Below are 13,293 nucleotides of genomic sequence, written 5' to 3'. Positions count from 1 at the left end.
AATTCCCCCTAATCATCATTAGGGATCAAGAGTAGTTCTTGAAACCCTTTTGCTAGCCACCAACAGTAATATTGCCTCACCAAAGGTGAAGGCAAACAATTCTAACCATGACACAATTATTTGCTTGTCTTTTGTTTTGTTTTTCTTATTGCAGGAAAAGAAGAATAAGGATTGAGAAGATGAAGATTTAGTTTTAGGGTTTTCTTTTATTATTTTGTAATTTTACATTTCTTTTCTAGCTTGTAAGTTATTAAATAATGTTATTTGTAATAAAGTTAACTCACTTATTTATTTGGACTTATCAAGTGTATTTACTTTTACATATTATATTTATATACTTGTTTAAATTTCAAATTCCAATTCAATTTATGATTTGAATTATGTCTTTCATAATTGAATTTGAATTCAAACTATTTCCCTCGAAAACATAATAAATCAATAAAGGTAATGTCGAAATTTATCGCACTTGTGTCGATGACACACATCAATTCCCATCAACACAAGCGAAACCTTGATCTCTTTGTGTTTTAATTAATAGCGCGAAAATTTCCCGGATTTTCTATGCATGAATGCAATGCACACATCTGTTTGCTCTATTTTTGTAACCCCAAATACTGGGATATTACATTCTCTACCCCTTAAACTAAACTTCATCCTCGAAGTTTGCACTCCCTCACGTTTCGGAGTGTGGATCTGACTTGTGCAGACTACATCTTTTCTCGAACTCCATGTTGATCTTGTTGGACATATTTGAATATATCCCTTGTCCAGATTCTTCATGGAATCCATTAGTGTCTGTCTCTAAACTATGGCTTCATACTTCAATTCCATGATTTCTTTGAATACTATAATCTTGTTTCCTTTCTCATTGAAGATTCAATCATTGGGACTTCTTCTGGTGTGGTTGGTCTTAACTGAAGACTAATTTGATAACATACTCTTAATTGGTAAATAGGTCTTTATTTTCCCTTACTACAAAAACTGCAATAATGGTACTTAGTAAGGTACTTACCATGGAAATGGTCTTGACGGTTTATTTCCCTAAGAATGGATTAGACTCATTTAGTCTATCCAATCATGGATTATAGTTGATACCTATAACTATTTTGGGCTCTTTAGGTTCCATGAAAGGAATCTTTCAAATAGACTTTAGTTTTGGTATAGTCAATCTCATTCGGTCTTTAGCCTTCTTGAGCTGTATTTGGTCTACGGTATTTTCTTCGTCCAACTTCATTAACATTAGCTGACTTGAGCTAAAGTACTTCTGAGTAAATATTACTCACTTGCTCAAGTGATAGTTCAATTATTACTTCCTCGAGGTATGAACCTCGGCTTCTGGTCTGACATCCTTCTGAAAGTAGTGTTCGATAATCTTATGAAAATAAGATCGAACTTCCTCTCAGTTCAGACCTTCTTCTTCTATCTTGCTCAAAGTATTTAGTCATTGTACACCCAACTCAATCTTTACTCTACCCCTTTGAGTTTTCTTATGATTTTCAACTCCTTTTCTTCCAACCATTGGACTTATGGTTAGAATATTGGTCTAGGTCTAGCTTATGGTTTGTACTCTTCTAAGGTCTGGCGAAGAATGTTTGTGGTGTATCCACTCAATTTGTGGACATCCGACGTGAATCCTTCGACTAAATAATTTTGGGTCTAGCTATTTAGCTGACAAGATTTTATTTGTTCTCAACTTTTTGTTATAAATAATTAAATGGTGGACTACTTGATACCAATTGTAGCTATTTGTTATCTAAAAATGGATTCTATTATGGGTTCTGATCAACTGGACGAGACATCCTCTACTTTATCTCGCAGTATTGATCCGATACCAACTGTGGTCTTCTGATACCAACTGTGGTCTTCTTATATCTGCTATGGTTTCATATGTCATCTTCTTTCCTTCAGGGTTTATTTTGCAAGAAAACCACTAGTTAACACTATGAATATAGTATCCTCAGTGATTTCCAATGCATTCCCTCTTTCATAATGACTATGGTTCTACTTCAGCTTCACCATAATCACCAGATTTCTCCCCTTCATGCTTCTTATGTATTAAGGTACTCCTCTGTTGAGGTTAAGCATGAGTCTAAATTGATACTTCCTTCAGAGTATTGTGGTTGCTTCCCATAACTTTGCTTCCTTTTTCTGATGAACCTTCATCTTGTCTTCATAATCTTCAGAAATCGTCACTTCCTCACACGAATACCATTACCCTCTAGGTCTATAGCATCAAGTAAGAACTTGATATTGCAACATGCATTTGCATATCAAAGTCAAACTTCATGTATGGATCTAGTCAAACAATGAAAACCCAATAAAATCCAAGAAGATTCAGCTTTGTGCATATAATACACACCATTATAAGCCTGAATATAATAGTTGAGTAAGACATCTCTAAACATCAGGCTCTGATGCGTAGTATACAACAGCACATACTTTAGGTTTATATCGTGATACTTAGCACGAATATGTGGATTTCTACTATTTGTCTCAACATTTATCTTAATTGCACATTTGCAAGGAGATAAACTTGAAACAAAGTGGCCTGGGATAGTTGAAGTTATCCTAGTTTTCTTTGGAAGTACTAACAAAATAGTATACCATATATACGTGTTATTGAGGACTACTTCCTATGATACAATTAGTTCTAACATGTCTACTCTGAATACCTATTTATTAGGATATAGCTCCTATACTTCCAAGTGTTTCTACCATGTGGCTAGGTTTCTGATGTGCTTGACACAGTTCCCATGGTTTTGGAACACAAATCTTGCACTGTTGTTGAGGACCTGACTTCTTATTGTACTCCTCTTAATTATTTATGACGTTCTAGTCCATCACATAATGATTCTCAGGTGAATCATATATGATTAATAACTCTATCATGTAAGTAAACATATTTTATTCATATCTCTCTTCCTTATCTCTCATGATTGACTCATCATGGTCTATACTACTTTATCTAACTTATATTTATCACTTACTATCAAATGTTTCACAAGTTGGGATAGATTTTACTTACCCATTACTTGTCTGATTATACCTGCTAGTAGGATATCTTCTTATATACCTATCTTCATCACTTGGTATTACTCTTATTACAAGTCTAAATAACTCTTACTTAACTCTAACAGGTGTTGGTACACATCTTCCAATAGGATATATTTCTTATGGTTGTATCCTCTCTTCGGACTACCATGTATTGTATACCAACCGGGGTCTACTCATCTATTGTTTAAGGACTTCATGGTGTGCTATATGTTTGGGATTAGCTAACTAACTTCACTTAGGAAATAAAGGTAAGAAATGTTGACTCAAGTGTGTCAGGATTATTCTCAAGTGAATATCCATCTCAAGTCATAAGAATATTTGGTTTAGCATAGTTGACTTAGCTAATACAACTTCCTATAGACACTACCAAACCTATAGGTCTCCTTTAAAGGGTTTTAATCCTAGGGTCAAAGCATTTGCTCTGATACCAACTGTGGTGACCCGGCATACCACTGCATGGTGTAGTATGCAAGTCCGATATAACACCAATGAAACACCGTTCCACTAGTATTATATCGCTCGAGTGGTACAACGAAACATATGCGGGTCCAAGGCATGTCTATAGAATTACATACGGACTCTGTTACAGAAGATCAGCACAGCCTCCTACTTTACAATGAGGTAAAACTGCAAATAAACTCCAGGAGAACGACTCGTAGTCTAATCTTATCACTAACTCTACTTGTAGAGGTTTTGACTAGCTATAGAGGTTATGAATAGTTTCTAGCTAAATAGGAGCTAGGTTTAGGGAGCTAGTTCCCTTCTACTGCTTAATCTAGGTTTTCTCCATGGTGGATGTGGTATATGTCTCTTCCAGCAGGTTCCTGTCCCTTGAAGTAGTTGTTGACTTCTCGGTCTTCGAGTTGTACTGTAGATCCTCCTTCGTGGCCTCCATATCTAAGCAGGGGATTTAAGAGTGGTATGAGTACGAGTGTACTCAACAAGTTCATTATAGGAAAGAGGTGTTTAATGCACTAGCTACGGCATTAGACCAGAAAATCTAATACCAATGCAGGTTTTCATAATCATTTCTTCAAAAGGTTGCTTTTATTCAGAAGAACTATGTCCGTCAGCCTTCACCGGTTTACTAGAACTTCATGGAGTTCCTTTCCGGCAGCGTTCGCAGTTCCAAACCCGGAACAGGGAGTGACAGGTCACGATTCATTACACTCTGCAGAGGTGTGTTGCTTTACCCATAAGAGATCTTAACCTTGGTGCCAACCGAGTCATGTTCTCGTCCACACTTCCTTTGGTGTGAGGCCCGGTATAAGGTCTTAGCCAATCATATTCCTCCGCTACCTTGCACACCCACCCTTTGTTGCAAACTCCGACACTGGGTTCTCGTCGGTGCTCTTATACCAATTAAGGATGGCCCCCGACCACGACAACAGTTCTGGGCTAACCATGAACTCCTTCGCCGGTAGATGCAACCCATCATAGACCACATTACCGTGGGGACTTAGGGTTCCCCAACCTCACCGCTTGTCCATCGGGATACAAGTGTCTACGGTCATTGCCGTGGGGACTTAGGGCTCCCCAGCCTCGCCGCTTGTCCCTCGGATTCAAGTGTCTACGGTAAAGCGCATCCGTTGATGTGCAAGAGGTGGAAATACGATTGACTACTCCGTCCCACTCCAGATCTTATGGTTAACACGAGTTTTACGACACAAGAATCATTGGACGACATTTGTTGTTTAATCCTAGATGGATATAAACCCATTGCAATGGAACCTCCACCATGTCAACACATTCCATGGTTCCATTGCCAACCACATAGTCATATTCATAGTTATGAAAGTAATACTTTTGCTTTTCATGCAAGAGTGATAAGTATAGTACTTTGCAAGTAATTTGGTAAAAATACTCAAATGACATGAGCAAGCGATGAACTTGCCTTTCTTGGCAAGGTCTTCAGTACGCGTTAACTCCAAATTCTGAAATAGCATCATCGTCCGGTAAGGACGATGTTTAAAAGATTGGTAAGGATGCAATAATGCATAAGTATGAGATGCAATCGCTCCAAGCGTGACCTAACCCCGATGATTTAGGATTAGTGAGTTGTAATGATTAGTTTCGGGTGTGTTGCACTTTTAGAGTGATTCATTAACAAGGTTCTTATCAAGGTTTGATTACTTGGTATCATGTACAAGTTATATAATAAAGCGTAGTAATCAATTGAGCACACAAGGAATGATAATTGGCATAATGTTAACATGTAAAGAACAGTTGTCAGTTTTAGTACTATATGGCATGGTTAATGATTACTTGTTATATTCTTCAAAAGAATAACTTTTGAAGGACATGTTCTTTGATAAAGAACAAGTATGACAATTGGGTTTGTGGGGTTCTATGTTTTCCTATGGTTCCAATTAGGTTCTGGAGTAAGGAGTTGATGGATCACAACAGAGTTGGATTCATCAGCTACTAGGGCTTGTATAGTTTAAATTAAGTATAAGTATCTTAATTATCAATGGTTGCTATCAAGGTGGTATTTCTTATTGGTGATAGATGGTTAGGGTTTATAGGTCAGGTTAAGCAAGTTTGATGGCTACTCCTTATTTACTTCAAAAGAATAACTTTTGAAGAACATACTTCTTAAGTAATAAGAAGTATATCAATTAGGGTTGAGGTGGTTGATGACCCACAAGTATAGGGGGTGTATCGCAGTATCTTCGATAAGTAAGAATGTCGATCCCAACGAGGAGCAGAAGGTGTTGACAAGCAGTTTCGATGAAGGATTCACTGTAAATGCTCACAGACAAGTACTCGGGGGTTTTGATGTAACGGATGAATAAAGTACGAGTAAGTAAAGTGCGAGAGTAATAATTGCAGCGAGTGGCCCAATCCTTTTTAGCACAAAGGACAAGCCGGTTTGTTTACTTATAATGACCAAACGTTCTCGAGGACACACGGGATTTTAGTCTAGTGCTTTCGCTACATACAGCTGATTAATCTTCATTGTTTTGATAAGTGTTGTGTGGGTGAACCTATGCTAATGTACCGCCCTTCCTAGGACTAATACATACTTGTGATTATACCCCTTGCAAGCATCCGCAACTACAAGAAAGTAATTAAGATAAATCTAACCACAGACCTTAAACTTTGAGATCCTGCGATCCCTCCCGCATCGATATACCAACGGGGGCTCGGGTTTCGTCACTCCGGCAACCCCGCAATTGGCAAACGAGTACAAGATGCATTCCCCTAGGCCCATAAAGGTGAATTGTCGTGTAGTCGACGTTCACACGACACCACTAGAAGAATAACACCACAACTTAAATATCATAACATTGAATATTACTCAACCATACTTCGCTACTAACATTTAGACTTCACCCATGTCCTCAAGAACTAAACGAACTACTCACGAGACATCATATGGAACATGATCAGAGGTGATATGATAATGAATAACAATCTGAACATAAACCTTGGTTCAACGGTTTCACTCAATAGCATCAATAACAAGTAGAAATCAACACCGGGAGAGTTTCCCCTATCAAACAATCAAGATCAAACCCAAATTGCTACAGCGGTGACGAGGTGCAGCGGTGGAGACGGCGGTGATGATGATGAAGATGATGGTGATGGTGATGGAGATGATGTCCAGCTCGATGACGGTGACGATGGCGTCGATTTCCCCCTCCGGGAGGGAATTTCCCCGCAGATCTCAGCCTCGCCGGAGAGCTCTTTCTCTCTGGTGTTCTCCGCCCCGCAGAGGCGACTGTGACTCTTCGCGACGTCCCCCTCTGGCTTAGGTTTTCGGGACGAAGGAGTACGTGAAGAAAAGGAGGCGAGAGGGGGTTGTGGGCCCCCTCCTCACAGGGCGGCGCGGCCAGGGCAGGGCCCGCGCCAGCCTGTGAGGGGGGGCCATGGCGGCCCTCCTTAGCTCCCCCTTCTGGCTCCCTTCGTCATCTGGAAAAATAGGAGTTTTCGTGTAATTCCCGTCAATTGTTGATCTTCCGAAATATTGTGTTCTGACGATGCTTTTTCAAGCAGAATCCTGGCTCCGGTGCGCGATCCTCCAATAATCATGAATCATGCAAAATAGATGAAATAACATAAGTATTATCTCCAAATATGAAATATATCAATGAATAACAAGCAAATTATGATATAAAATAGTGATGCAAATTGGACGTATCAACTCCCCCAAGCTTAGACCTCGCTTGTCCCCAAGCGAAACCGAACTCGGTAAACAGGACCACATGTTTATGGAGTGAAGAGTCGATAAATCAAATACGGACAAGAAGCATCATATTCATTCACACAAGACATTCTAGTAAACAACTTCCTCATATAACTCAACTTGAAACAAGTATAAGGTAATCACAAATAAAGGTGCATAAGAAATCATAATTGGTGATGGCAAACTTTGTTCTTGGTCAGAGAACAGTTAACAGATTATACTTATCTATTGAGCAGCGCTCTCATATTAAAGCTTATGTGGCTCATCTTGCATACTCAATCATAATTATCATTGATAACTTTCAAAGCTTCATTCATTCAGATAAAACTTGTACTAAACAAGGAAGAATAAAAGACATGATGAAGCAAATCACAATATAATAGTTTGATCACAACAACTAAAATGCTTGCTTGAGATGGAGGGAAATAGGTTTACTGACTCAGCGTAAAGTAAAATACAGGCCCTTCGCAGAGGGAAGCAGGGATTAAATCATGTGCTAGAGCTTTTTCAGTTTTGAAATCATATAAAGAGAATAAAAGTAATATTTTGAGAGGTGTTTGTTGTCAACGACTGGTAGCGGGTACTCTAACCCCCTTGCCAAACAGACCTCCAAAGAGCGGCTCCCATGAAGGACGTTATCTCTACCAGCAAGGTAGATCATCCCTCTTCTCTTTTGTTTACACATGTACTTTAGTTTATTTAAGGATGACACTCCCCCCAACCTTTGCTTACACAAGCCATGGCTAACCGAATCCTCGGGTGCCTTCCAACAATCGCATACCATGGAGGAGTGTGTATTGCAAAATTAAGTTGCTTACTGATGAATCAGAGCAAAACATGTGAAGAGAATTATTAATGAAAGTTGATTAATTGGGGCTGGGAACCCCGTTGCCAGCTCTTTTTGCAAAATTATAGGATAAGTGGATGAAACCACTAGTCCATTAGTGGAGGCTGCCTAACAAGATTGAAAGATAAAACACCACATACTTCCTCATGAGCTATAAAACATTGACACAAATAAGAAGTAATAAATTTTGAATTGTTTAAAGGTAGCACATGAAGTATTTACTCGGAATGGCAGGAAATACCATGCAGTAGGTAGATATGGTGGACACAAATGGCATAGGTTTGGGTTCAGGTTTGGATGGAAGCATTCCCTCTCAGTACAGGTCTTTGGCTAGCAAGGTTAATTAGCAAGCATAAGAGTCGAGGGAAACAAACGAATATAAATGTGATAGAAACAATCATGCATCTTTCTTGTAAGCACAAACAATCTTAACTTCAGAATAATAAGCTATGAGCTAACAAGAAAGGAAGACAATGAAACAACTATATGTATTTCTCTTTTCTACTCAAACCTCAAGGTGTTGTTGCTATTGACCAATGCTAAGTTTGCCAAAACCAAATAGATTTACTCAATGCTCCCAAAGTGGTACCAATACTAAAATCAAGATCAATCATATAATAGAGATTGCAAACTAAAATAAGGTGTGCAATATGTAAATGATAAGACTTCTCATTAATATTTCATATCGATAACTCACACCAAGGGATACATAGACAACTAACTAAAGGAGAGATACTTCCACACTCGCAACCCATCTTATATGATAACTTCCCTACTCATGATATGACACTACTTGATAGTAAAAAGTAAAAGGGTAGTGATGATGTGATACCGCGGCACTCCCCAAGCTTGGAACAAACCAAGGGGATGCCAATACCGATGATGAATTACTCCTTTGGTGATGGTGGTGATGAATTCCCGACAAGCTTCTCCACAAGCTCCTGAAGCTCATCAATCTTGTACATGAGGTTGCGGATCATCTCTGAATTGTGCTCGACGCGATTAAGAAGTATATCAAACGGCGACTCCCAATTCTTGGAGTTATTTCCCCATCCTTCAGCTTCAGACTTCGTCCTTCCTGTAGTGTTAGAACGATCTATATCCCAATTGCTAGGCAATGCTGCCTTGGGAGTCCTTTCAATTTGATTATTGTAGATTAGATTGCGGAAGGGATGGTAAGTGCCTAAAGAAGATGTCTTTGGAGCTAGGTAATGACGTGGAACTCCTCCTCCGGTGCTAATCCGTGCACTCTTCTTGGCGTTGAACGGGTTTGACACCACTCCGATGCTTGCAATGGTGGTGCGCGGGCGTACTCGCGGAACTTCTTCGACTTCCTCTTCATCCTCCTTGACTTCTTCCTTCAACTCGGGTCTTGGATACCTTCCTCCGAAGGCTCCTTGTCCTTGTTGTTGGAGACCATGGTGCTCCTAGATTGAAAATAGATCCTGGCGTAAACAGCTCGAAACAAAACACGTCGAGAAAACGATATACGGACCTCCAAGGGTCCGGGGGATTATATAGCAGGAATTTTCGCAACAAACGGAAAGTACCAGGTCGAACCAGAGTCGGAGAGGGACAACGAGGCGGTGTCCTCATAGGGCGGCGCAGCCAGGCTGGGGCCCGCGCCGGCCTGTGGGGGCACGCCCTCATGCGTCTCCTCCGCTCCGTTTCGATCTCGTAATTTTTCATATTTTCCAAAAACAGCAAAAACATTGTTCGGAAAGTAAATCGCGAACTTTTTATTACCTGTACTGTTACCTATTCAAAGTCGAGTTCGGCGGATCGTCAATTTGACCTTTGATGAAAGCCTCCGGTGTTTCCACTCGAATAACATCAACATCTACATTATAAGAATCACCTGAGATATAATGCTTGAGTCTTTGTCCATTCACCACTTGCGTGGCGTTGCCTTGGAGAGAACTAATTTTAATTGCTCATGAACGATACACCTCCTCAACAACATATGGTCCTTCCCATTTCGAGAGTAATTTCCCTGCAAAGAATCTGAGACGAGACGGATACAATAGGACTTTATCCCCAATATTAAACTCTCTTTTGATAATTGATGTCTACGGGAGCTTCTATTCTTGTAGACAGTGTTGGGCCTCCAAGAGCAGAGGTTTGTAGAACAGCAGCAAGTTTCCCTTAAGTGGATCACCCAAGGTTTATCGAACTCAGGGAGGAAGAGGTCAAAGATATCCCTCTCATGCAACCCCGCAACCACAAAGCAAGAAGTCTCTTCTGTCCCCAACACACCTAATAGGTGCACTAGTTCGGCGAAGAGATAGTGAAATACAGGTGGTATGAATATATATAGCAGTAGCAACGGCACCCGTAAAAGTGCTTTGCCTAGGACAAGAAACAAGCAGTAGTAACGCAGCAGTGAGTAACGCAAGAAACAAGTAAACAAGCAGACGATAGCAGTATTTAGGAACAAGGCCTAGGGATCATACTTTCACTAGTGGACACTCTCAACTTTGATCACATAACAGAATAGATAAATGCATACTCTACACTCTCTTGTTGGATGATGAACACATTGCGTAGGATTACACGAACCCTCAATGCCGGAGTTAACAAGCTCCACAATTCAATGTTCATATTTAAATAACCTTAGAGTGCATGAAAGATCAACACAACCAAACCAAGTACTAACATAGCATGCACACCGTAACCTTCACACTATGAAAGGAGGAATAGATCGCATCAATACCATCATAGTAATAGTTAACTTCATAATCTACAAGAGATCACAATCATAGCATAAACCAAGTACTTCATGATGCACACACTGCCAACATTACATCATGGAGGAGGAATAGACTACTTTAATAACATCACTAGAGTAGCACATAGATGAATTGTGACACAAAACACATTGCAATCATAAAGAGATATAAATAAGCACTTCACTATGCCATTCATAACAGTGAATAAGTATTCTGTGAAATATAGCCTAAGAGACCCACACGGTGCACACACTGTCACCTTTACACACGTGGGACAAGGAGTCTCCGGAGATCACATAAGTAAAACCCACTTGACTAGCATAATGACATCTAGATTACAAGCATCATCATATGAATCTCAATCATGTAAGGCAGCTCATGAGATTATTGTATTGAAGCACATAGGAGAGAGATGAACCACATAGCTACCGGTACAGCCCCGAGCCTCGATGGAGAACTACTCCCTCCTCATGGGAGACAGCAGCGTTGATGGAGATGGCGGTGGTGTCGATGGAGGAGCCTTCCGGGGACACTTCCCTGTCCCGGCGGCGTGCCGGAACGTAGACTCCTGTCCCCGCATCTTGGCTTCGCGATGGCGGCGGCTCTGGAAGGTTTCTCGTACCGTGGCTTTTTCGTATCGAAGTTTTAGGTCAAGGACCTTTATATAGGCGAAGAGGCGGAGTCGGAGAGGCGACGAGGCGGTGACACAATAGGGGGGGCGCGGCCCAGGCCCTGGCCGCGCCACCCTGTCATCTGGGGCCCCTGTGGCCCTCCTTTGGCGACTCTCGGGTGTTCTGGAAGCTTCGTGGAAAAATAGGGTGCTGGGCCTTGATTTCGTCCGATTCCGAGAATATTTCCTTACTAGGATTTCTGGAACCAAAACAGCAGTAAAACAAGAACTCGGCCCTTCGACATCTCGTCAATAGGTTAGTTCCGGAAAACTCATAAATATGACATAAAGTATGCATAAAACATGTAGATATCATCAATAATGTGGCATGGAACATAAGAAATTATCGATACGTCGCAGACGTATCAGCATCCCCAAGCTTAGTTCTCGCTCGTCCCGAGCGGGGTAAACGATAACAAAGATAATTTCTGGAGTGACATGCCATCATAACCTTGATCATACTATTGTAAACATATGTAATGAATGCAGCGATCAAAACAATGGTAATGACATGAGTGAACAACTGAATCATAAAGCAAAGACTTTTCATGAATAGTACTTAAAGACAAGCATCAATAAGTCTTGCATAAGAGTTAACTCATAAAGCAATAATTCAAAGTAAAGGCATTGAAGCAACACAATGGAAGATTAAGTTTCAGCGGTTGCTTTCAACTTGTAACATGTATATCTCAATGATAGTTGTCAATGCAAAGCAATATAACAAGTGCAATAAGCAAGTATGTAGGAATCAATGCACAGTTCACACAAGTGTTTGCTTCTTGAGATGGAGAGAAATAGGTGAACTGACTCAACATAAAAGTAAAAGAAAGGTCCTTCAAAGAGGAAAGCATCGATTGCTATATTTGTGCTAGAGCTTTTATTTTGAAAACATGAAACAATTTTGTCAACGGTAGTAATAAAGCATATGTATCATGTAAGTTATATCTTACAAGTTGCAAGCCTCATGCATAGTATACTAATAGTGCCCGCACCTTGTCCTAATTAGCTTGGACTACCGGGATCATCGCAATACACATGTTTTAACCAAGTGTCACAATGGGGTACCTCCATGCCGCCTGTACAAAGGTCTAAGGAGAAAGCTCGCATTTTGGATTTCTCGCTTTTGATTATTCTCAACTTAGACATCCATACCGGGACAACATGGACAACGAGATAATGGACTCCTCCTTAATGCATAAGCATGTAGCAACAATTAGTGTTCTCATATGAGATTGAGGATATATGTCCAAAACTGAAACTTCCACCATGATTCATGGCTTTAGTTAGCGGCCCAATGTTCTTCTCTAACAATATGCATGCTCCAACCATTAAGGTGGTAGATCTCTCTTACTTCGGACAAGACGGACATGCATAGCAACTCACATGATATTCAACAAAGGGTAGTTGATGGCGTCCCCAGAAACATGGTTATCGCACAACAAGCAACTTAATAAGAGATAAAGTGCATAAGTACATATTCAATACCACAATAGTTTTTAAGCTATTTTTCCCATGAGCTATATATTGTAAAGGTGAAGGATAGCAATTTTAAAGGTAGCACTCAAGCAATTTACTTTGGAATGGCGGAGAAATACCATGTAGTAGGTAGGTATGGTGGACACAAATGGCATAGTGGTTGGCTCAAGGATTTTGGATGCATGAGAAGTATTCCCTCTCGATACAAGGTTTAGGCTAGCAAGGTTATTTGAAACAAACACAAGGATGAACCGGTGCAGCAAAACTCACATAAAAGACATATTGTAAACATTATAAGACTCTACACCGTCTTCCTTGTTGTTCAAAA

Source organism: Lolium rigidum, chromosome 3 (assembly GCF_022539505.1).
Source record: "Lolium rigidum isolate FL_2022 chromosome 3, APGP_CSIRO_Lrig_0.1, whole genome shotgun sequence".
Classification (NCBI taxonomy): Eukaryota; Viridiplantae; Streptophyta; class Magnoliopsida; order Poales; family Poaceae; genus Lolium; species Lolium rigidum.
Note: the sequence above shows the minus strand (reverse complement) of the source record.